This window comes from Zootoca vivipara, chromosome 3 (genome assembly GCF_963506605.1).
Source record: "Zootoca vivipara chromosome 3, rZooViv1.1, whole genome shotgun sequence".
Taxonomy (NCBI): domain Eukaryota; kingdom Metazoa; phylum Chordata; class Lepidosauria; order Squamata; family Lacertidae; genus Zootoca; species Zootoca vivipara.
Window position 1 is genome coordinate 43,422,421 of NC_083278.1, and position 26,725 is coordinate 43,449,145.

A 26,725-nucleotide genomic window follows, 5' to 3' on the forward strand; every position below is an offset into this window, starting at 1 on the left:
CTTTTGTCTCTGTCCGTAAAAGCTTTGGCCAGTCAGGGACCTCAGGAATTAAATAAGAGTGTAATGCCAATTGCAGACCACCCCCTTTTTCCTTTACACACACACACACACACACACACACACACACACACACACTCACACAATGAGATCTTGTTTGTTACAGGTAATTCTTGCAGTTACACAAGGCTTTGGGGACTGTCTGTGCTCTCTTTGCCTTTACTCTGAGCCAGAGGCTGTTTCCAATGGGTCTTTAAAGTGTCTGGAGTTCCAGGGTTGCTGTCTCTGGTACTGATTTTCAATGAATCTTGGCTCTAAATATAGCACAGCAACAGAGCAGCTCTATATTAAACACTGCTCAGAAGCCTTGGCTTGCTCTTTACTAGGAGAAATGCAGAGGGCAGCTATGTCAGACCTGTGTACATTTCAAATATATAAAAGCAGAATGCTCTAAGGAGTCCTGCAGAAAACCTTGCCCTGGGCCTCAGAGTCATGTTACTCTGTCAGCACAAATTACCACAGGGAACGCCAAACCACAATGTGATTCTATTGCAAATGACACTGTTCTACATTCGTTTAAGTACAATGCTCCATTGTACAGTTTCATTCTGTGATTGTGTTGCCTTCAGGTAGGTTTCCGTCAGAAGTAACATCTTGCAGGATAGGAGACTAATGTTTCGTTATTAAGAAGAATGTAATATGCATTGGTGGGCTGGAAGCAGAGGTGACACATGTCCATCACCTTTCTCAGTTCTGTCGGTTTATTGGCGATTGCTGTTCACACAAGGAACCGATTACTACTCACACAAGGGGTTTTTCATTTTCTTACATCCCTACTGCAGATGTTTCCACCCCCAAACAAACTGCTTTCAAGGGTTCTGGGTTTATCTAGAGCAGAATGGGGAGACTAGGTTGTTGCAGGAAGGAAAGCAAATTTGATTATGCAACATGAGGTATCCCCACATTGGGGGGACAGTTTATTTAGATCACTGTAACTTGGAACCTATAATTTTGTTTTCTGCCATTTTCTTTTAAGAACGTAAGTGCCTGCTGGATCAAGCCAATGGCCCATCTGCTCCAGCACCTTGTTCTCACAGTGACCAATCAGATGCCTGTAAAAAACCCGCAAGTGGCACCCAAGCACAAGACCACTCTCCCCCGCTTTCTGTGATTTCTGGCAACTGGTATTCAGAAACATTACTGCCTCCAATTGTGGAGGGTGAGCAATAGTCAACATGGCTGATAACCATTGTTGGCCCTATCTATCTATCTATCTATCTATCTATCTATCTATCTATCTATCATCTATCTATCATCTATCTATCATCTATCTATCATCTATCTATCAATCATCCATCCATCCACCCATCCATCCATCTATCTATCTAATCTATCTATCATCAGTATGTTTCCTCTACTCACTAGTACAATGTACAAGCACCATTTTGTGCTTGCACCCACAACACTTTTTTCAAAATACAGTGGTACCTCTACTTACGAATAATTCTACTTACAAATGTTTCTACTTACGAATGGAGCTCCGTCCGCCATCTTGGATGCGGTTTAGATAGGATTTTTTCTACTTACGAATTTTTAGATAGGGTTGCTTCTAATTACGAATTTTTTCTCCCAATGTATTCCTATGGGATTCGCTTTACAATTTTTTTCGACTTACAAATGTGCGTTCGGAACGCATTAAATTTGTAAGTAGAGGTACCACTGTATAAGTACCAGCACCTCATTTTTTAATCAAATAAAGCACTACACACACAAACATGAGAGAGAGAGAGAGCCCTATGTGCCAGACAACTTATTTTCTAGTCTATTCCTAGAGGATTTCAGCTATTGCCACCTTTTAATGGCCAATAATTTGAAGAATAGCCCATAACAAGCAGCAGCATTTAGAGTACCCAGTAGGTGGCAGCCCACAGTGGACTTTGGCCCTTTAATATTTGCCTCTAGAGAAATATGCTCTCTGGTAGGTATACCATACAAGCAATATGTTCTCAATTTGCTATCTGGGAATTGCACTAATAGATGTCTCAAGGGAAATTTTCCAGTTTTATGCAATGGCATCAAATGAAATTAGGTACAAATCTCGCCAGGCCCCTTGTTTTTCTATATTCACCTTTTATTATGTAGAAAGCTTGTCAGGAGTTCTTCTGCCTCCAGTGAGCGTGCACCTTGGAGCACAATCCACTGGTCAGGATTTGTGCTCCTTGTCCTTCTCTGCTCAGTGCAACATGTAAGGGGAAGTCGCCAGGCATTAAAGTCACCAGTGTTTGCACTGGCCGTTTAACGTTACACAGACTGAAGGTACTTTTAGACAAGACTTTTAATGTACAGTTGCCATGACTCCACTATGAAATTTTGCAGTGACCACATCTATGGTTACCAGATTTTTTTTTCCAATGAATCCGGGGACCCCCCTTTTTTCTTTTATTTTTTGAAGCTGAGTAGCAACAGAGAGTCAGTAGTGGATATGGTAAGGCAAAAGATCCTGGGCCCAAGCACACATGCATATTGTATAAAGGTGCAAAGCCCTTCTTTTGCACCCTGTGAAACATAAATGCACAGAGTTTTTAAAAAACTGGGCAACGGGAAGGGGGCAGGAGATCTGTGCCGCCGGATGTCCCCGGTTCCCCTTCGGCAGTGGTGGCGGCAGTTGGCTCTGGCTGGCTTCAGGAGCTGCTTGCTGCTCGCTGCTGTGGCGCCAGCCAGTTTGCCTCCCGCAAGTCCCCATATGATGTGTTTTGTGTGCAGTACATCATATGGGATCTCCGGTGAGGAAAAATGGTGGGAACCATGGCAAGCAGCTCCTGAAGCCAGCCAGAGCCAACTGTGCTACCAGGCTGGCTCTGGGCTGCTGAGGCTGCCGCTGCTACAAATCCGGGAACTATCCCTGGGAACCGGGGACATCTGGTAACCCTACACATGACATCACAACCAATTACCACCCTGCCATAATTTGCCATCACTCCATCCATAATTTTGTTACTTGCAGGAACTCCATTTAGGAGGCAAAGAGGGGGGGTGGGCAGCACACACCGTTTGCAGGTGTGGATATAGGAATGGGGCACAATGGGAGGAGTTGTCCCTGGGGAATGTGGATTATGGACTGGGGGTGTCCCCTCCTCCTCGGTCGCTTGCCATTGCAGAGATGTGTCCTTTTCTTTGATCTAAAGCTGCTTCAGCACCAGTCCTTGCCCAGCTAATAGCATCCTGAAATGAACCCCACACTTCAATTAGCTCTTTAATTAGGGGAGCCAACCATGCCTTTGCTGGTGTTTCTAAATGATTGCATGTATTGTTAGGGTCGCTCTCATTGAAAACAGCAGCATTAACATCCATGCAAATGCACTGTCCTTACAAAGACATTGGTGCTTCCTGATAAAGGTTTATTGTGTAATCAGTGCATGCATTTAAGTTTTTTGCACCTTCTACGAGATGTTGTCATCATCAATGCTAGCCCCTATTTCTTTAAAAAGAAGAAGAAGACCTGGACCATAAAGAAGGCTGATCGCCGAAGGATTGATGCTTTTGAATTTTGGTGCTGGAGGAGACTCTTGGACTGCAAGAAGATCAAACCTCTCCATTCTTAAGGAAATCAGCCCTGAGTGCTCCCTGGAAGGACAGATCGTGAAGCTGAGGCTCCAATACTTTGGCCACCTCATGAGAAGAGAAGAATCCTTGGAAAAGACCCTGATGTTGGGAAAGATTGAGGGCACAAGGAAAAGGGGACGACAGAGGACAAGATGGTTGGACAGTGTTCTCGAAGCTACGAACATGAGTTTGACCAAACTGCGGGAGGCAGTGGAAGACAGGAGTGCCTGGCATGCTATGGTCCATGGGGTCACGAAGAGTCGGACACGACTAAACAACAACAACAACATGAGATGTTGTCATCATCAATGCTAGCCCCTATTTCTTTTTTAAAAAAATCTGGCTTTCATTAAGTAAAAATAACCATTAAGTAAAAATAACCCATTATACATCTGAGGTCCCCACTGGGAAGGGAACAATGCTGTTAACCTGCTGTGTGGTGAGAACACAGTGAGATGCACACACCGAAAAAGGCGCTAGACCCCATGAAGTATGGATTGAAATTGCATTGTAGCTTACAGAGGGAAAGAATTAATTGGAAGCTCTAGGAGAATTCCCTCTGAAGCACCCTGATCTGCAAACATTAATACTTTTCCTAAGAGCTTGGCTGTTCTTTTTGAGGTGGGAGGAGGAGCATGACCCATTTGAGGAGGATTGGGTCTTCCTTGCACAACCTTCCTATGTATACTGCTGCTGTAATTAATTTTGGGTCCTCGCTGGTTCTGCAATTTTAGTCTTAACCATTTTAATGATGGTGAGCCTTCTTCCCAGCTGCATTATTTTTGGAAGCCACTTGGAGACCATTTGTTCAAGGATGGGCTACAAGCATGTGTAAATAAATAAACACAAGAAAAGCATCTGCTGCTCCATTTTTAGCATGTATGACTGTTGAAATGCTAGAATATAAAAGGAATGAATCAGCCCTCTTCACTTCTGCCCCTCTCTCAAAAGGAAGATACTGTACTAAAAATAAATCTCCCACACTTTTCCTACTGAACACCCTGGATAAAGAGATGAGGTGAAACAAGAAGATCAAAAGGTAATTCCTAAACCACAAAACGCAGAAATAATTGTTTGGCTAAAGGCATTTTTTTTCGATGGATTACAGTTCACTATAAAATCTCTGCGTATAATATATGATTCCCATAGCCATGTTTCTTGGCCTATTAAGGCAGCGAGGTGTGGAGTGTTCTATTAGCGTTGTAAAAGTAGATTTAAAAAGTGTAAAGGAGACAATATAATGCATTATTTTTCCTGTATCTCCTGTGGCCACACTGAGAAGCGTGGTCTGCTCTTAATAACATTCCATTTACTACAATTTTATTTTTGCAAACATTCTAAAATTTTGAAAATCTAGATCTGTAGACATCTTTCTGTGTGTGTTAATACAAGCCATGCCTTATATTGTTCCTGAGTTTATAGAAAAAGCCAACTTTCAGCACAATCAGCTTTATAAAAAAAATTTTGAAGAAAAATGTGCCCTTGATTAAGTGACAGAGAGGTAATTAGGTGGTAATTGCACTCAGGAAAGCAATAGGGATCAAAAGTGCTAATCATCTTGGCTGACAGCAGTGGGTGATTAATAGCACTTTGACATTACCTGCAATTTCAATGCAAAATGCCCATTCAGACTGGGGGGGGACGGGACAAAAAAAAAACATTTTCACTTCAGCCATGTCTCCTTGGTTTAGATGTTCACAACTTGTTCTAAACCAAAATCAGGCCCAGGATTGGGGGAGGGGCACATGCCCTGGGTGGCAGGTTAGGCAAGATTGCAAAATTACCCTTCCCCACTGCACTGCACTGCACATTCTGCTTCTTTGGCTGCTGCCTTAATGGTACAGCTGCTAGACTGAGAGAGGGATGGTGAGTCTACAGACAGGGGAACATTCTGAGCATGCTCAGTGGTAGTGACGGAAGTGGCCTCACCACTCCACACCCCTCCCCTCGACCTGGGCAAGTGTGTTGAGGTACATCTTCATCTGCCTTGATGGTGCAGCTGCTACTGGGGCAGAGGGAGGAAAGGTCTGCAGAGTGAGCTGAGTCAGCTCCGTGGGGCTGATGGAGGTGCCCCCACCAGTCCCACACCATTCCTGGATGGGGTGGGTTCTACTGGTCCCCAAAGCAAGAACTCTCCAAATGAGATGGCAGTGGTAGTTCGCAACTACCCTCTGACTTATTTGGGAGTAAGTCATCTGCTCCCTTTCGACCCCCAAACTAGGGGTTCCAATTATAGTCCCTATAATTACCAGGTGAATTATTGAATGTGAATTAAGTTCATTTTGGGATAGAACTCTGAATGATTTCCAATTCATTTGCAAGTTCATTCTCTTGCAAGTGTTTTTTTTTAATCTCTTTAGACTCTTTGGGCCTTTAAGCTTAAAGATGAAGGTGCACCTCCTTACCCTGACCTTTGACACTTGAGATATGTTTTCAGGACACAGGTAATTTGTGTGGCTATAATTTGTTTCAAATTCAAATGTTTCAGATATGGAATTTTAATTTCCTGCAGCCCATCCTGGAACCTGGTGGTAAAGGACAGGTAATAAATAAGTTGTTTTTTGGGGGGGTACATTAAACAGTTCACATTCCCCTGACTGTGTGTTGTTGATGTTTTCTTAGTCTTCTTAAGTATATTTTATACTTCAGCATAGCAGCTTGTAATATTCTGAATGCTGATTCTTCCCCCGCCCCGCCCTCCAATCATTTGGATGAACTCAAATGAACTGAATTTCTCAAGTACTGAAAATACCTAACCAGCTCCCAAGAAGTCTGAAGGGCAGCTGTCTTATCATGTTGTCATTCATGCAGCTAAACGTAATGCATAGGTTGTTATCTATAGTATGCCAACAATGTCAGCGAGTTTAAGCCTGTGCGTATTAAGCTATGGGCATATGTAGCCATGGTTTGTACAGTTACTCTAATGTTCAGTTGAAGTGCTGTACTTCATGATGTACAGAACAAAGGGTGGCTGGTATATAGCCATTGTAATAAAATTCATACGCGTCAGCGTAAAAGTTTCAATTGATATTTCTCAGATGCCATTTGCCAAATAGAGGCAACTCCCCCATATCTGCAGGGGTTGGGTTCTGGGTCATTGCGTGAAATAGTGTGAAATTGGAAACCCATCGAAATAGCTGGCAAACACCCCATTCTGCCCCGCTCTCACCGTGCCCTTTTAGCAGCATTTCAGTGACATCTTTATGACGTCTTCGGGTCACTTTCGTGCTCATATCAATTGTGCCTAAAATGGAGTCGCCTCTACTGCAAGGCCACACAAAGTTATTTTCTTCTTTCACTTCGGAATGTCAGATATTTAAAGTTCTGGATGAAAAGCTGTGACTGCTTGTCGAATAGAGAGCCCTGTCTTATGTGGCAATGGGTTATTGTATAGAAACCTGGCACCCTTTTGAAGTAAACATAGCTGACAAAATCAATGGTAGACAGTGGTGCTGCCGTATAGTGTTCCTTCAAGGCATTTCCCTTGTTCTAGCTTGATGGCATTATATATCAAGAAGTTCCATAGTCCCAGACTCTCACAGCTTTATTAATGTTCTGTAACTAAGATGATTCGGTGCTGGGCTTTTGTATTTATTGTAAAACAGTAGGGATTTTGCTGGGTATCTGAAAAGCATTCCTCATTACATGGGCAGTTTATTATGCAGGAGAGAGTAACTTGCAGATCCTATCAGGAAGTCCATTTTGCACAATGTCACAATCAGGCCCATAAGATGGCAAATGGGCACCTTCTCTATTGCCTTTGGGGAGGGCACCTGCAATTTGAAACCTTTATTTGATTGATAAGTGACCACCCTAAACCATAGAATTTTACAGTGATATATAGAGAAACACCCAAACTCAGGTATGTATGTTCCCAGGCAAATACTGGTTCTCTTCATGTCCAGCCCATATTCTGGCATGTTACTTGTAACATGCCCTTCTTCTCTGCAATGCAACCTTTGCAAGTAGAAAAGAGTGCAGAATAGAAGCAAATCTCCTTAGCAGGAGGGAACCACTAGCAGTGGTTGGTCCATTCAGGAACATGGGGCACTGTCCCACTAACTTTTGCAACTCCTAACCAACCCCCACCTGCCTGCCTTCTTACTTAAATCCAGTCTGGCGGGTGGCGGCGGCGGCCTTGGCTGTCAGCTCCTTAGTCTAAGTGCTGCCTTTGTAGAACCCAGCAGAAAAGAGAACACAGGTCAAACTAGCATTAGCTGGCTCTGCCTGTCATTGGCTTTGGCGCCACCTACTGTTGGGCTTCCTGCTCTCTGCCCTACCAGTCCCAATGGGCATCAACAGACATTACAATAGCCTGAAAATCTGAAGGGAACAACTTTTTAAAAAGCAATATAGAAATTAGTGGATAGGGTAGGCCAGGCATCCCCAAACTTTGGCCCTCCAGATGTTTTGGACTACAATTCCCATCATCCCTGACCACTGGTGCTGTTAGCTAGGGATCATGGGAGTTGTAGGCCAAAACATCTGGAGGGCCACAGTTTGGGGATGCCTGGGGTAGGCAGTCCAGGCCTCAAAATGCAACTTTCAGCAGAAAAAAACTACCACGTGATACCACGTGAATGCCAGTGGCAGTCCACTTTAGGTTTTCTAAGGCGAAATCAAATTTAAAAACTGGTTTTCATTGGAAATAGTTTGAAGGCACATGGCAAAGCCATGTTTCTCAAAGTAAGCAAGTCTGTGTTTGTTCAGGGCCTGGATGAGAGTTTGCCTGGGAACCCCATAGATACAGCTGTGAGTTCCACAGAAAGAAGGTGAGATAAAAAATGACATAAATATAACTTAGTGAAGGGTGTGGCCCATTGCCTACTGTTAATCATAAAGCTGAACTGCTGGTAAAGGCATAAAAAGGGGGGGGGGAAATACTTTTATATGCTTTGAAGGTATTGTTCAGCTGGCAGTGTGGCTGGTCGGAAGAAAAGTAATTAAATTGATTTAGTGTGCATTAGTATCTGCCAGGAGACACAAAATCATGTTTGATTTGTAACAATTCAAGACGCGCCTTCAATGCTTGCACAGTATACAAGTAATTTGGAAAAGGATTATTTATTATTTTGTCAGAGTAACATCTAACACACCGGCAATTATTGGAATCCCCATCCTCCTCAGTGATATCAATATTACAACCCAATCGCAACACCCCCATGAATACATGGTTAAATACCAGAGGCCTGCAACCTCCGAAGATGATTGATTATCATCCTGAAAGTTGCATTTGGAATAAAAATGTTAAATTACTGTAGTGAATTTTCCTGTTCATCCAAATAGAAACTGAAAAAGCTAGGACAAAGCACACAAGCAACTTTACTCAGAGTATGACCATGGAAGAAGCCAAGGCAGTTTTGCTTTGTTTGTTTTTTGCACATGGCTTTGATATTATAGAATAGATTATGCGAGGATAACCATGTTCTGATCTTTTATATAATTCCTAAACTGTTTACCAAACAGTGGGAAATAGTCTGACTTGGTAAAAAGTAGATTTCTATGTCCCTATGCTGGCATATAATAAAGTTGTGACTGTATCTCAGTCCACAATGCCAAATGCCATGCCTTCGTTCCGAGTGTGAAACAAGTCCTGTTTTGCATTGCTTTATCAATGTGCAAAGGAAAAGCCATACAAAAACTGAGGGAGCCATAACTCTGTGAACTGAACAGTGGGCTCTATATAGTGCATAGCTGCCAAGTTATCCCTTTTTTAAAGGGATTTTCCCTTATGCTGAATAGGCTTCCTCGCGAGAAAAGGGAAAACTTGGCAGCTATGATATAGTGGGTCCCCCTTTCTTGATGGAAGTTATTTGATCCTCCAGATACTTCAGCACATGGAACAGGGAGAGTGGTGTTTTTGCCAATTTGCCTCTCTCCTAATTTAGGAGATAATGAAGTAGTCAAAGCAGATGGTCCCTAAATAGACACAGGCAAATCTTGTACTTGAAGATATTGCCACCCAGCACTTGCTGGTAACTGATATTTAAGCTAGAGAAAGAGGAAATGATAAAAAAAAATTTCTCCACCTGAACCTATCAGCTTTTCATAAAGATAGATATAGAGATTGTGCATGCCACAATCAACCCATTTCTTCTTCAAGAAAGTTGTGTCTATAACTTCATTCTGGAATACCCTATAAAGTAAATTTAGTGTGTGCATGTGGATCACAAGATTGTAGCTCACAAGACAATGTATGCCATGCCTCTTTAGTTTTCAAAATTGAGGGTGTCGTAGGTCCGTCCTTTTTGTTTTATATGTAGTCCAACACTAACCAGCCAAAGAGTAAATAAGCCATCTCTAAAATTACCCAAACTGGGGTATTCATCAAAGGAGAAACTTGCCATTTGCTCATGCTAAAAGGTATGTCCTTGTAACTTTGGCGGCTTATTTATAAGGCTTCTGTAGCTACTTTTTGTGCCATCTCTTCAATGCAGTGACTATGGTTATAACAATTTAGACAAAGGAGCAGATTTGTAGAGGACTTTTTGGAGCTGATTTACCTTATGCAATACCATTCCCTGCTTCTAAACACAAAACTGGCCATATGCCAAGAGATTGTTAGTGCCTGGTGGGGCGGGAGAGATGCCTAAGTAAATAAAGGCTTACATGTTGTGACTTCTCCCTCAGGCTTGTGCCATAAGTATTACCCTTTTAGCTTAAAAGCCCTTCAGAATGACTTTAAAAGCATGCCATTTGCTTTCCCGGTGTGGGGGTAGGGAGTTGCGGCTACGAGGCCCAGTCTTGCAAACATTTATGCACACAATCTATGGAATAAAGTAAGCTCATCACTGTTCACTTTTCAGCTTCCCAGTTCCCCCAGCCACAACTGTGACACCCAGCTGGGACCTTGGTAGCTGCTTTGGCTCCTAATGAAACATTTCCTACATGTCCAGCATCTCAACAATTATCCAGGCTAGCCTCCAGGCTAATATATTTCTGCCATACTATTGGGCTTTCACCTGACTAGAGTTTGATGCTAGTCTGTGTAGCATGTGCCAGAAAAAAATATTGTTTTATTTAAGCTACCTGGAAGACTTTCTCCCCCCTGCACAGATCCCTATAATCACTTAGATCAAATGTTCACATAAACAATTTATGCTGAACTTAAATAACTCCTATGTTTGTTCCACTGCACTTACAAACTTGCTAATTTATCCTGGTTGAAAACCGAAATACTGATACTGTCAGTGTTTTAAATATGCTCATTCCACTTTCCTCCACTGAGACTTCCCTTCCTTCAGCATCCACTGGGATAATAAATAAATAGTTGGGAAAGTTCCAGTTCTGCAATGCATGCTGAAATAATTCAAGGATTTTTTTTCCCCAGCCAGGAACTTCTCTAATAAATCATCCCATCTTTTAACTTTACCAGGAAGGCAGTTGTATTAGAAAACACTGGCTTATGCTTTCCCCCTACATAATTCTTCAATTCTCTTCCAAATTGATAATGCATCTCAGAGAGTGACCCTTCTGGCTTGTGATGCTTCAAGATTGCAGTCATCTCTTTTAGCTTCTGGAAAATGTCTCCCTTATATGTTTACCTCTTTCGCCCATCAAGTATAAAAACAATTTCAAGTTTGCATCCCACATCTGCCATTGCAATGTTCAACTAGAGATTTAACTCTTCTTTCCATGTCTTCAATGGCTGGGCTGTGTCATGAGCTTGTAGGCTTAATGTCTTTGGTGGCACCAAACCCTCTATTTTCACCCTCTTCCTACTTTTCCTTCCTGACAATTCACAACTAGTTCTTCTGTCTTGGATTCCATCATTATTGCCACTGTTACAAAATCCACACAATCCAAGTCACTGGGCAATACTACTACCAATTGGACTACCACTGAAGCATTTCCTCTCTTTTTTCAACCCCCTTGCCCCATTATTGAAAAGGTTCTTTGCAAGAACTCATAGCCCATCCGTGGTTGACTCATGAATCCCTAGATATAGAGTGTTATGAGCACGGCATCCCTTATTGTCAAGGTGCATTTGCAGTCAGCTCTGAACACTGCAGTGCATTTTCTTCCTAGATTCTCAATGACACATTTTTAATTCATTTTAATGGCTTTTCTGTTCCTAAGGCAACGACTCTCGTGTTTGTATGAAAATGAAATATATGAAAATATATGGCAAAGCAAGTCACTGTTGGGTCAATAGAAAACATGGTCATTCTTACAACTAGCAGCAGTGAAATAAGTCATGATCATTTTCTTTAAACTGTCTTTGGCTAATAAGCAATACCAGGAATATATCACCATGCATGCTTCCTTTATCTACCTTTTTTTTAAATAAAAAAAATATCTTGGTTAGCACCCGTGGCACATCATCCCATCATCCAGTTAAAGCTGTTTGGTTTATTTTTATCATCCCCCCCCCTTAATAATTGTTATTCACTTTCTCATCAACTAAGTCATCTATAACATGCTTGATTTCTGAGATAGATTTCATGTCAATTAAATTCAAATCTGCTGACATAAGAATTTCCTATTCCCTTCCTCTGCTGCTACCAAACAACCCACAGCATCCCATAAGGACGCTGCATATTCAATAAATTAGACCTGTCTTTTGTTTTGTCTCATTCACAGTTTTAACCTATGCACCCTGATTCACTGCTTCCCTTTCTTCCTGAGGTAATCACAAGGGCACATTAGTTATTCTAGCTGCCAACCTTGGATTCTAAAAAGTCTGTAACGCAGACTAATTAATGCAGAGGTATTTGCACTTCATTAGATTTCATAAAGTTTTCATTGCTGTCCTCAAGCTACACCTAGATGGTTTGTGAGAGTCATGTGCTTTCTTCTGCTCCAAGGAGTCATCTGCAATCTGTCCTGAATTCTGTGCCTTCAAGGTACTCTGGTGACAACTTTTAACGGACCAACTTTATTCTTCATGTAACAGTCTAGTTTCCATTTGCAGTGGGTTTCTCTCCCAGTATATCTAAAGTATGAAGAGGATATTTGTGTCTTCAAACAAGCAGTGCATAAATGCAGTAGCCGACCGGCAATCACCTGACTTCTGGTTGGTCACATCGCTGCTTACTGTGGGAGAGAGGTTGGTCCTGCCAATGCATTTATGCTGCATTGTCCTCACCCACCACATCACCACTTCATCTCTATTGCCCAGTAAGAAGCAGCAATGTGACTGCCCAGAAGTCAGGGGAGCACTGCTGCCCCAACACACCATCCACTGCTACCCAGAATCACAATCCCCTAGTGGAATTTCACCACAGGTTTCCAAGTACATGGATACCTGTTTCCTCATCACAGCGGAGGCACAGCGAGATGGGAAAGTGCCAATACTGGCCCACTGATCTGAGCCACAGCTAGTACTATATATACATATTCCAGGACCAGAGCAGATGACACAATCTATACAGCAGAGGAGCAACCACTTGTTCCGCAATGCGCCCTCCTTTTGTTTTCTTGCTTCTCATCTCACTTCTTATTCCCATCTGCAAGTTCATAGACACCTGGGCATGCCTCTTCCTATGCTAGTAATGTGCCACATTACTGGTAACATAGAAAGATGTAACCCGATTACATTTCTGTATAAGCATGCTCTAAGGAGACTGTTGTTACTCCTTTGTAGCTGCACTCCCTTATGGTGTGGTGCAACATCTATGAAAATCTGAGCATGGTCTTCAGCAGGGGTAGTTAGTGGCTCTCAAAATGTGGTTGGACTATAGCTCCCATTTTCCCTCACCACTGGCTGTGTTGCTGGGGGCTGCCAATTTGGCTACCCCTGATCTAAAGGCACATGGAGTACAGAAATGTTGTTGAAGCTAAACAGGCCTAGGTGGGGTCAGTGCCTGGGTGGGAGATAACCTGGGAACCCCATGCCTTGAGTTCTGCAGTGCTAAAAAGGTGGGATGGAAATATGTAATGTCATAATAATAGGGTTTTTTTTAACCACCCCAGGTTCCTTAAACCAAATTAAAGCTACAAAAAGGGAAAGCAACATCGTACATTCAAAAATACATTTCTAATAAGATGTTTTCCCAGCTGAAACCCACACTACATGTATTGATCCAACTCTTTTTTCATTTTTCATTATAAATGCTTTCCATAACAGATCTGAGTCCAACATTAAGCTTATGAAATTGAAATGGAAGGAGCATGAGCTATCAATTTAATTCTGAGCAGTACGTCCAATTAGAAAAAGTAAATACCATAGGATATTTGAAAGTGTCTTGATGATAATAATAGATTGTGTTAAACTGAAAGGAAACTGTCATCTTAAAAGAAAAAAACCTAAATAATGCAGAGCAGAGAGATCATCACATTCTAAAGATGTTTTGAAGTATCATTGGCAGCAAGAAAACTCTACTGCTGATTAACTCAGCCGACCAGTTTTTTTTCTTCTTTTTTGTGGAAATTACAGCATTTACTTTGTAACAATCTTCCCAAAGGTTTCTAATCAGGAAACCAATTCTTTAATTCCCTCTAGGATTCTGCACTGCAGAGTTCCCCTGCTGGGAAGCATAGTTTAAAATGTCAGACTCCACTTGAACTAGACAACAGTCCTAGTCATGGAGAGCTAAATAGCACATTGTATCTTCTTTGCCAAGAGAAAGGTTGGGGAAAGGAGCCTCTTTTAAAATATGCCAATTTTGTATGAACTTCTTTTGTCTGCACAAGTGGAAGATTGGCCTCATGATCCAAATTAAGCAGGGGAGGTGGATATTTTAGGGCAAATGAGGCACTACCCCACCAACCTAAATCTACTCTCAGCCAGCCCCCACCTGCCTGCCTTCTTACTAACAACTATTCCAAGGGGTGGCACTGCTTGTCAGCTTCCCACTCTTTAGTCTCATTATTGCCTCTTGAAAAACTCAGTAGAGAGGAGGAGGAGGGACAAAACGAGAATTAGTTGGCTTTCTCTGTTACAAGAGTATTAAGCCTCACCCCTTTTCTCTGGCAAGCCCATCCACTGGCCAACTCCACCCTCTCTCGCCTTCTCCTGTCATCTTCTTTCAAGCCCAATCAGGTCTCTGTTTCTTGGGGAGACCTGCTGTCTTCATTCCTTCAGCCCATCCTCTAGTCATGCCCCAAACCATTCCTTCTGATTCATCTCCTATTCCCACCCCCAACCCTGTGATAAGGTGGTTCTGTTCCAGACTAGGAAAACAAGTACATATCCAACATGCCAGAGCTGGAGACGTATCCTTATTTGCCATCCTGTTTGTTTATTGCAGTGGATACTAAGGATGCAGCACTGGAGTCTTAGTTTGGGCAAAACACAACATGAGAATTATTCTGTAGCTTGCATCTCAAAAGTCACAGTTGTATCTGCAGAATTTAGCTGCTAGTAAATGGACTCATGCATTCTGAGAGAGGGAGTCACTGGATGTGAACACATGTCAGAAAATACACCTTTTCACTTTGATGTCTTATATTCTCCTGCTGTCATAAAAGGGGGAAGCTTGTTGATTTTGATTTGTTCAGATCTCTGTGCCTGAACAAATTTTCTGAGGAAGGAAATCTGAGGAACCGAGGCAAATAGTGGTGATGAGAGACAAAATCATAGCACCAACCCCCCTGAGAGTTATTAAATGCTGATCTTCTAACAAAAATATTAAACTTGTTCACCCTCCATACCTGAGGACTGGAAAGTGCCCAATATAATGCCAATTTATTTATTTTTAAAGAGAGGATCCACAGGGGATCTGGGAAATTACAGGCTAGCTACCTTAATGTCTACTCTGGGAAAACTGGTAGAAAACCTTATTAAAGGTTGAATTCCCAAGGGTACAGAAAAACAGGGTTTTTTGCAGCAAAACCAGCATAGCTGCCTCATTAACCCTTCAGAGTTCTTTGAGAGGATCAACAAAGATTTAGGTTGAGGTGATATGGTTGATGTGGTGTACTTGGACTTTCAAAAAGTTTTTGGTAAAGTACCCCATCAAAGATTCCTGAGTAAAGTTTGCAGTCATGGAGTTAGAGAAGTCCTCTTGTAAACTGGTAAATGACTAAAGAACAGGAAAAAAGAGTTTAGGAATAAATGCTTAGTTCTCCAGTAGACGGATGTAAAAAAGCAGAGTACCCTTAGGATGAGTTAGCCAGAACTGTGCTTTGTAACTTCTTCACAAATTATTTAGAGTTAAGGGTGAGCAGTCAGGTAGACAAGTTTGCTGGTTATACCAAAGTGTTCAGATTTGTTTGAACAAAAAAAGCATGGCAAGGTCCAAAAGGATGTCTCCAAACTATGTTCATGGAGAGTAAGATGGCAAATGCAGTTCAATGTAAGCAAATATAAAGGGATGCATATTAGAACAATCAAGTAAAAACCATTTAGAAATATATGCTAATGGAATCTGATCTGGCAGTAATTGGCCAAGAATAAGGCTTTGGATTATAGTGGGTAGCTTGATGAAGATGTCAACCTATGGTGTGGTGGATTTTATGTTAGGAATCATTATGTTACAAAATTTGGGACTTTTTAGATTTTTAAAAATAAATTGGGTACATAATAGCTATCATGTCTGCATTTGTCTTCCACTGACACAGGCAGTGTGGACAGGCACCCGATTGGCTATTGTGTGAACAGGATGTTGGGCCAGATGGGCCTTTGGCCTGATCTAGCAAATCTCTTCTTGTGTTCCCATTTATTTTCCCTGCAAGTTACGTCTCTTTGAAATCTGAAGCTCCTTTTCCTTACACGATGTTGTAAGTGGAAATAATTCAAGGAGAGCTGATGTCAGAAAGATATTAATACTGCAAGTGGGTGGGCTTATGTTTGAAAATGAGGGGGAGAGAAGAGAAAAATGTAACTATCAACATAATTATAATTCAAATTGTCCTTTCAGATTAGTTGTGTGAAATTAGGCAATTGAAGTTAAGGCAAGGATGTTGAACATTGTTATATTAATTGTGTGAAAACTGATTCCCACAAGCTGCACACTTCTGTTAAGGTAAACGATCCCAACATCTTATTGTGGGGATGAGCTGTGGGAGGCTTCTGAAAGAGAGAGAATTGCTAGTGCTTCTTTAAGCCTGCCTACTTTAAAATTGGGATTGTTAACATTAATTTGCTTTCCCTCACTTGCTTTTTGATTTTTCAGGCCTGACAAAAACGGAGACAAAATTTCTCAGAGCTACAGCCATTGCTAATGGTGTGGCCTTCCCTGAGAATTTACTGATAGATTTTTTCCCCTCCCCTCACTCATCCCCACCATGGAGAAATTCAATGAAAGCATACCTCCAACCACCATATTTCTTATACTGTACAAATAAAGTAGAATTTCAAAAGGCCATGTGTGCACAGCTCTGCTTGACAGCTCAGGCTGCAGGTTGTTGTTGTTTAGTCGTTTAGTCGTGTCCGACTCTTCGTGACCCCATGGACCATAGCACGCCAGGCATTCCTGTCTTGCACTGCCTCCCGCAGTTTGGTCAAACTCATGTTCGTAGCTTAGAGAACACTGTCCAACCATCTTGTCCTCTGTCGTCCCCTTCTCCTAGTGCCCTCAATCTTTCCCAACATCAGGGTCTTTTCCAAGGATTCTTCTCTTCTCATGAGGTGGCCAAAGTATTGGAGCCTCAGCTTCACGATCTGTCCTTCCAGGGAGCACTCAGGACTGATTTTCTTAAGAATGGATAGGTTTGATCTTCTTGCAGTCCATGGGACTCTCAAGAGTCTCCTCCAGCACCATAATTCAAAAGCATCACTGTGGGGATTACACGAGGAAATTGTGCAGGCATGTGTGGGAATGATTGAGATCTGGTGCTGGCAAGCCACACCGATCTGCGAGAGTGTGGGCATTAGCACGGCAAGCCGGCTAATGTCAGAATGGGAGACACGTGAAGAAGGACAGGTCAGAGGCTCAGGTCAGCAGGGCAACAGGTCACAACAGAGCTAGAAGGATCAAGGAGGATCTGGATGGAACTGGATGAATCAGGACAAACCAGATGGGTCAAGCCAAGGAGGGTAACACAATGGGAACTAGGAGGGGGTGTTTACAGAGTGACATGTGCTTGGAGCATGGACAGAGGGCATGGCAAAACAACACGTGGGTTATGGAGGATGTCTTAGGGAGTGACCGGGTGTGACGTTACAGGAAACATCACCTTGTATGGGACTGCACTGCTGTAATTGGCTAGAAGTTACACTGTCGTTGTAATGATTAACTGTCATCCTGAGCTTTCAATAAAAGGAAGCCCTCGAGCTCTGCTCTTGGTCGCCTTCCCATTGAGTTCAACCTGCCTCGAGTCGTGCCGTCTTTGCCCCAGACAACATCTGGTGACCCCGACGTGATGCGATTCACCCCTTGCTCATAAGAGACTGGACAAGTCTAGGTACCTCAGCGCAGCGCGCTCCCCGTGAGTATGGGTTCATTAGAAGCAGTTCAAAGGAGAGGCCACTCAGAAGAACTGCAGAAGGTTTGTAAACTTTCGGTCAGGCAGGTTCTAGCATAGGAGCGCTAGGGAATTTATCAGAGGATATCAGAAGTTCATGCCCTAGTACCTAGAGGCGGGTTCTCTAAATATTGGGAGAGAATCGGGACAAAATGTCCACACTTCGGGTACTCATAGTGACTGTGTTGCTGTGGCAAAGACGCAGGGAAGCAATAGAAAAGGTGGAGATTTCATTAGGATCATCAGGATCCGGCATCAAGGAATCAAGTATCAAGGGACCATCTCCACCCGATATTCCTCAGCTCCAGGGGGAGGTTTTAATCCCCCCGACATCAGCCCCTAACGCAACAAGGCTTCCGGAAGTGAATCTGTCTGTCGCTTCTTTACTGCCCCCCAACAAGGCGGTAGAAGAAGCTGTCAGATTAAGATTTATGAAAGGAACCTTGATCAGAGAGGGGTTGGAGGCAGAGTTGCTGCCGCTTCACTGCTTCCTCCTCTTCCTCCTCTTTTTCCTCCTCCTCAGACGTGCGCTCCTCAGAGCAGCCAGAGGGAGTGCTGCCGGATCCGGATCGCAGCAGCTCCTCTGCCTGACAAAGCGCGCACACCCCACGCCCAGCCGTTTCCAAGTGGGGCAAATTCAGGCCAGCTGTGCCAAGCGCGCAATGCCAGCAAGCGCCGCTGAGCGCCGGCTCTTGGGTGCTTCTGCTGGACGTGGCATCAGGCAGGGGCAGGGGCAGGCGCTGCAGCTGCTGCTTCTGCTGCTTCTCCTGCTGCTCCTGGCAACCCCACTCCCGTCAGGGATCGTGGCCGCTACCTTCAAGTTCTGGGAATCTGACTTGCAGCGGGAGGGTGTCTCTCATTGCCACCTATTTCCCATAGCCTTTTACTAGCTCATTGTTAAGTACTCAATGCAGAATTGCATTTCTCCCTCATTCAGGGCTTTTAGCAAACACAGAGCTGGGAACTTGCAAGCTCCGGCTGGAGCTAAGCTCTGGGTTGGCTTTAGGAGTATGGAATCTGGAGTCAGGAGGATTTTAGCAACATCCTCTCAGAAATATTCTGGGTGTCACTGAATTTCCTTGATTTTGCCAACACTGTCGTTCCAACAGCATTCCATTAAGCTTTTGGGATTGGCAAATGTTACAGACCGCCATTTCCTAAGATATGCCAGCATTTCATGGCACAGGTTTTAAAAAGGGTCTTTATTGGGAGAAAACTTAGCCTAACAACTGTGCTAGCATTTGGAATTTTCTAGTTCTGGAGTCTAGACTTTTCTCTTCAGTTTGTCAGCATTTTTCTTTATTTTCTTCTAGTAACACTGTATCTTATGAAAGGCAACATTATCTGTTCCTGGTTTGTTGTTAGTTTGTGAAACTGAGATTGACACACTCACCTCATATATTTGTAAGGTGCTCACATTACTCCAAGTCTGGAAACAAGTCCAAGTCTTGCTGTGTGCATTTCATTTTTATAAAGGTTTCATCTTGCTAATTGATATATTTCTGCCCAAGCATAGCTTCATAGAGCAAGGCTGGGTCACTAGATCTTGATAGCATTAATTTCTTCCTTATTTTCTGGAAGTAAGGATGCAGCTTAACCAAACAGCTTGTAACATAGTTCTTAGGATTTTTCTTCATTTTAGCATTCTTCGCACACTTTTCTTTAAATGTATCCTCCTAACATTTTGGGCATTCAGAAAAGCGGGAGATTTCTGTTTCAATTTCTCTTTTGTGTAATTTATTGGGATCCTTTCTACGATAGTGTTTAGGTTTTACCTTTCTCTTAAATGTCAGATTTTTGGATTAAATAATAGATTTTCCTGTAATCTTTTGAGCCTTTTGTCAGAATAAATAACTCTGTACTCATTAATAGGCTTAGATTTAGTGTGTTGCTATTTCTTACTTCAGTTTGCATTGTCTTCCCTTTAGCACTTCTTCCTAGGGTTGACTTTCTTGGCTACACATTAGTTTATTTTTATTCCTTTTCAAATGCATAGGTTACCTTATACCTATTCAAGTATTAATAGGTTTGGGTTTTGTTATTATTTCTCACAACAGAGTATTTCTGCAAGTATCATATTTTTCAGTACATCTGGTGTCAAAACTGACTGATTTTCTAGGTTTTGTATATTCTATTCCTCATTCAAAGGTGTGAGCATGGGAGTCTTAACTCTGCTCTCTAGTTACTTTTGATTGCTCTTTACAGGATTTGTTCTTTTCAGATTGCCCAAGCGCTCTGACTCGAATTTATTTTTCTACAGGAATTCCAGTAATATTGTAACTAATGTTTTTTCCTTCAGGACTTAATTCTTTCTCTTTTAGCACTGGGTGAGCTGTTCTTAGCTACAGATTTCTCAATCTTAAGCCTTAAATTGGCCTAGTTTCTTGTTTTTGGTTTAAATGCATTAATTTTGCAACTACTGTTTTTTCAAAAGTTTCTCTTCACAAATATAAAAAAGAAAGGGGAAACTACCCTGGGAAATTATTATGGCTAAACACAAATTATTATTACATTAAATATTTATTCATATTTTTAAATTTATTAATACCAGTGGAAAATCTCCAGCCATTGGTTAGACACAGGGCTTTACCTAATTCTCTCTCTGGCAAGGACCCGTCCCCCTTCTGCCTTCTACAGGTAAACCTATCTGGGATCTGGCTCGAAATGTGAGACTGTGGAGAGATGGCTTGGTGGAAAGGGATTCAGCTTCAGTGCCAGAGACAGCAGAACCCAGTGCCCAATCCGGTGCCCAGCATTCTGGACTAGTCTAACTCATTGCCGGACTTAGCAAAGCTTCAGATACATGATCCACAGAGGGACCGTGATCGTGTTTGCTTGCTTTTGGCTGCATTCTCATGCCTCACTATCAACTCCGCAAGAGTGTGTGAACATGAGCATACCAAGTCGCAGTAAAGGACAAAGACTGACCACAAGTGTAAAGTTTAAAATTTCTCCTCCGTTGAGGGGTGCAGTTTATCTTTCTTGAAGGAACGAACTTAAGCTGTTATACCCTCGCATTCCGAGAGTCTGACTACTTTTGCTATTTTCATGGACATTGTTGCAATGTTTCATTTGTGTTATTTATACAAGAGTTTATGCAAAGTTTTATAATATTTGTTATAAGGTTTATAAGGTATTATTTAAACGGAAACTGTTTCAGGAGTTGACAGGTCAACCGGTACAAGCGGTGACAGCTGACAGTTGCCTCTGTTCCAAGATTGTTTTGCACATGTCAAAGGTTTACAGACCCCTCACTCACTCACTCATCTATTTCATATTTCAGACTCATATTTAAAAAACAAAAAAGGGGGAGATGTGGGGATTACACGAGGAAATTGTGCAGGCATGTGTGGGAATGATTGAGATCTGGTGCTGGCAAGCCACACCGATCTGCGAGAGTGTGGGCATTAGCACGGCAAGCCGGCTAATGTCAGAATGGGAGACACGTGAAGAAGGACAGGTCAGAGGCTCAGGTCAGCAGGGCAACAGGTCACAACAGAGCTAGAAGGATCAAGGAGGATCTGGATGGAACTGGATGAATCAGGACAAACCAGATGGGTCAAGCCAAGGAGGGTAACACAATGGGAACTAGGAGGGGGTGTTTACAGAGTGACATGTGCTTGGAGCATGGACAGAGGGCATGGCAAAACAACACGTGGGTTATGGAGGATGTCTTAGGGAGTGACCGGGTGTGACGTTACAGGAAACATCACCTTGTATGGGACTGCACTGCTGTAATTGGCTAGAAGTTACACTGTCGTTGTAATGATTAACTGTCATCCTGAGCTTTCAATAAAAGGAAGCCCTCGAGCTCTGCTCTTGGTCGCCTTCCCATTGAGTTCAACCTGCCTCGAGTCGTGCCGTCTTTGCCCCAGACAACACATCACACTTTTTCTGCAAATAGAAGGTTTTTACCTCACACTTTTTCTGCAAATAGAAGGTTTTCTAAAGATGACGTTTTCATCACAGAGGCGTTTATTGATGGCTGATGGAACCCTATCTGGTTTTCTCCTTTCTCCAAAATACCCTTCTTTCTCTAAGGGTGGGGGGAAGACCTAAGCCAAGCATTTGTCTACTTGAGAGCCCAACCTCCCAACCCAGCATATGCCATTTCCCCTCTTGCACCTCTATTACTGTTCTCCATTTTTAAATGTACATTATGCATTCAAATGCATGATGAGCACAGAAGCTAGATCTTCTCTCAAGCCCATTTTTTAATCCTTGAAATTATCTATCAATATTATTCCATCGCCACGTCTTAGCAGTTGAAAACCATTCCTCCTGGGACAGGGGGTACTTGACTTCAGCCACTGGGTGGTTGGAAGTCTACCAAAATACATATAGTATTGTTTCTTTTTTTCGATTTAAAGAGTGACACTTCAGGGGTGGGATAACTGTGACCTTCCAGAAGTTGTTGGACTCTAGCTCTCATCAGCTCCACCAGTATGACCAGTGGTCAGGAATTCTTCTTCTTTCTTCTTCTTTGGCGATCACTAATAGCCGAGTAAGATTGTCTTCCATTTTGCCTTGAGACAGTCCTTAAACCTCTTTTGTTGACCACCAGCATTACGTTTTCCATTTTTAAGTTTGGAATAGAGTAGTTGCTTTGGAAGACGATCATCAGGCATCCACACATTGTAGTCCATTATCAGCTGGAGGGCAACAGATCCCCCATCTCTGCCTTGGGTGCTTACATAAAAATCTGCAGAAAGGTATCTGTTTCTCAGAGACTCGGGGAATTGGTTTTGAGGGGTTTTCGGCATCTTGTAACTTTATGAAGTGTAAAACCGCCCACTGAAGAGGATTGATAGCCATCCATCTGCAGTATCTCCATTACACTTGCCTGAATTGAGTGGCTATGGCAGGCTCCTTGCCGCCAACCAGTTAGGGAAGGGGGGGGGGAGTGTCACCATTTCCACATCTCTAATTTTATGTCACAATTTTCTGAAGCTATTCCTGTGCATTTAGTTTCTAAAGCTGTCTGAGAGATACATTGTCTGGGTAATTTCAAGCCTGTGTGCGTATTCTTACCCCTGAATTATATTTCCCAAGTGTCATTGTCAAATACCCATTTTCTGTCTGAATCGTGCACTCTAGTCTATATGCTGAAATTATCCTGTTTGGGGTGTCTTGTGAAATGAAAAGTGAAAGAAGGAGCACTGATGTGCAGGTGAGTACCAGTGAGTGATGAACCCCACAGTAATGTTCTTTATAACATGCAGTTAAAATGTATGGATGGGGGGAGGCTATACCATGCCCATTTACATTTACATCCACTTTACATACATTTGATTATTTGTGTGTCAAGTAAGCAATGGGTTGAAGGGATACCTCTGGTGAAGTTTGAAGTTCCCTCTGCTGAACCTCATCCTATCTTGGTAGGGCCTGGTGGCAGAAGAACCACTCTGAATCAGTGCTGAGGGCCCTGGAAGGTGGGGTGGGGGACTCGATTCCACACCCCTGATTTAAGGTATGACGTATGATTGTTCTTTATTAACCAGACTTATATAGCACCCTTTTTCATTGCATAGTAATTGCAGGGCAGTTTCCAACACATGAAAAAACCACAATACAGATGAACCCCGCAATAGTGATGAGATAAACTCCAATATAAAACCACTGGAAATAGACCTCTAATGAAGGTCTTAATGAAGATCTGGATTACAAGCCCCATGTTGTAGTAGAGCATGTGTGTCTTTGTTTCTAATGAGGAAGATGTATGCATATTATAAGTATGCACTTGACGGTAGCCAGAGTCTTTTATATATTAATAATAATAATAATAATAATAATAATAATAATAATAATACTTTTTTATTATTTATACCCTGCCCCTCTGGCTGGGTTTCCCCAGCCACTCTGGGCGGCTTACAACAGAAAAATGAAATAAAATAATCTATTAAACATCAAAAGCCTCCCTAAACAGGGCTGACTTCAGATGTCTTCTAAAAATGTGGTAGCTGTTTTTTTCTTTGACATCTGATGGGAGGGCGTTCCACAGGGTGGGCGCCACCACCAAGAAGGCCCTCTGCCTGGTTCCCTGCAACTTGGCTTCTCGCAACGAGGGAACCGCCAGAAGGCCCTTGGTACTGGACCTCAGTGTCTGGGCAGAACGATGGGGGGTGGAGACACTCCTTCAGGTATACTGGACCGAGGCCATTTAGGGCTTTAAAGGTCAGCACCAACACTTTGAATTGTGCTCGGAAACGTACTGGGAGCCAATGTAGATCTTTCAAGACCGGTGTTATGTGGTCTCGGCGGCCGCTCCCAGTCACCAGTCTAGCTGCTGCATTCTGGATTAGTTATAGTTTACGGATCACCTTCAAAGGTAGCCCCATGTAGAGCGCATTGCAGTAGTCCAAGTGGGAGATAACCAGATCATGCACCACTCTGGCGAGACAGTCCATGGCCAGGTAGGGTCTCAGCCTGAGTACCAGATGGAGCTGATAGACAGCTACCCTGGACACAGAATTGACCTGCACCTCCATGGACAGCTGTGAGTCCAGAATGACTCCCAGGCTGCGCACCTGGTCCTTCAGGGGCACAGTTACCCCATTCAGGACCAGGGAGTCCTCCACACCTGCCTGCCTCCTGTCCCCCACAAACAAATAAACCACTTGAGAGGTAATACATGGTTATTACACACCAGTAATTGGAGACATTTTGCCAAATAAAGAGCCCCTTGGGGGTGCAATGGATTTTTCCATACAGGCCTGTAGATACTTAGGGGTAATAAAGGCAGAGGAGGTTATTTGGTCTCTTAGCTGCATTTGGCCAGAGAGGAAGCCTCAATAGTATTTTTCTGCAGTGTTCAAACATAAAAAGTCAATAGACCATGAGGTTATATCATTTTCTTTATTCTTCACCTCTTATTTCTGTAAAAAGTATAAACGTTACTTTCTGTTAAAAGTAGGTTCAAGTAAGACTCCGTCTTCTGTGTTAATTGCTTGGTTTATGGATCTCTATTTTACAGATATTAGTTTGAGACAGACGTGTAAGGTCTAAATGGTTCTTCCAAAGTGAGTTTGTGTGTTACAAAGTCTTTTAAATTTATACTTGTATGATTTTTTGCTTTTTTTAATGTCAAGAGTCCTAAAGGACAGCAGAAAAAGGTTTATCTGAATGTGGAAAAGCTTGCCTTTGGATTGGCACATGACACAGGGGGTTGCTGTCAACGGAGGCAGGGAGAACAGGGAAATGAAGTGGCAATCTCTCCTTCTAGGAGTCACCTCTCAACAGCTGTTCTCTCACTGCTTTGTACTATGGCATGCATGGAACTAGCAAAGGTTGCCATTCTCAAAGAGTAGCATAGCAGAGATTCTGAATGTCATTGAAATACCAGCCTGCCAAATAACTCCTTGTCCTGAGGAGATGGCACAACATGATACATGTGAGTGCTCTGTAGCCAGAATCAGAGGAGAGACACATACACACACGTATTCTCCAGGCATATTTGACAGGCTATTCCAGATCCTTTAAATGGAGCTGCCAAGGATTAAAGTAGAGCTGTTTCAGCATGTAATGTACAGACTGCAAACTTGTGATCCTCCAGCTGTTGGTGGACTCCAAGTCCCCTCTGTCCTAGCGGTATGATTGATTGGGCCATGGATTAAGGGAGTTGCAGTCCAAAAATAGCTGGAGCGTTGTGGGTTTCCTGTCCCTAATGTCATGGCCTACATTTGATCAACATGCTTCTGTGTGCATGTTTGTAAAGGTATCTTCACCACAGAATAGAATGACAATGCCTCTAATATGTGCATCAATGTTTTTAATGCTAGGTAGTAGGAAGTAATGTTTCCGTAGGTTTAACCAGTGAGTATGAAATGTTTTGAATCAAGGGTAGATTCCTTGGTTGCTTTTTCTTTTGAGAAGCATTCCAAGGTAAGCAGGACCAGAGGCTTTTCCATCCAATCAAGCAAAATGCATCATCAGCGTTGAAGGACACATTTGAGCCAGGGAAGGTGCTAAGTAGGGGCAGTAAGGGGTATAACATGGGAAGAGGGCATGGCATGGGGAGCATTCCAAGGGCCAGATAGAAAGGTTTTGAGAGTCACATTTGGCCCCAGGACCTGATATACTCCACTCTGTTTATATACATGAATAAATAGCAACATTTAACCATGTGGTTTTTTTAAAGGGCGGTGGCCTACCAATTCTATACACCAATCTAATAAAGGAAGGAAAGAAATATGGCATAACATTTACTTGATATCACATCATTTAGGTAAAGGTAAAGGTAAAGGACCCCTGGATGGTTAAGTCCAGTCAAATCTTGCTTCAGGCCAAAGGAGCTGGTGTTTGTCCACAGGCAGCTTTCCATGTCATGTGGCCAGCATGACTAAGCTGCTTCTGGTGCAACGGAACACTGAGACAGAAACCAGAGCGCACGGAAAAGCTATTTACCTTCCCTCCGCAGCGGTATCTATTTATCTACTTGCACTGGTTTCGTTTGAACTGCTAGGTTGGCAGAAGCTGGGACAGAGCAACGGGAGCTCACTCCGTCACAGAGATTTGAACTGCCAACCTTCCAATCAGCAAGCCCAAGAGGCTCAGTGGTTTAGACCGCAGCACCACCCACTCCCTTGTAACATCATTTAACTTCCCCACAAACAGTATGAATGCTCAGTAAATAGGCAGTGTCACCTAACCTCCCTGCAAACTCTGTAGCAACCAAACAGGATGGATGCTAAATAAACAAACCATCCGGAAGTAATCTCAGAAGCATATTCTCCATCAGAGATCACGCTAATTTAGTCAAAGGGGCAACGTGCACAAT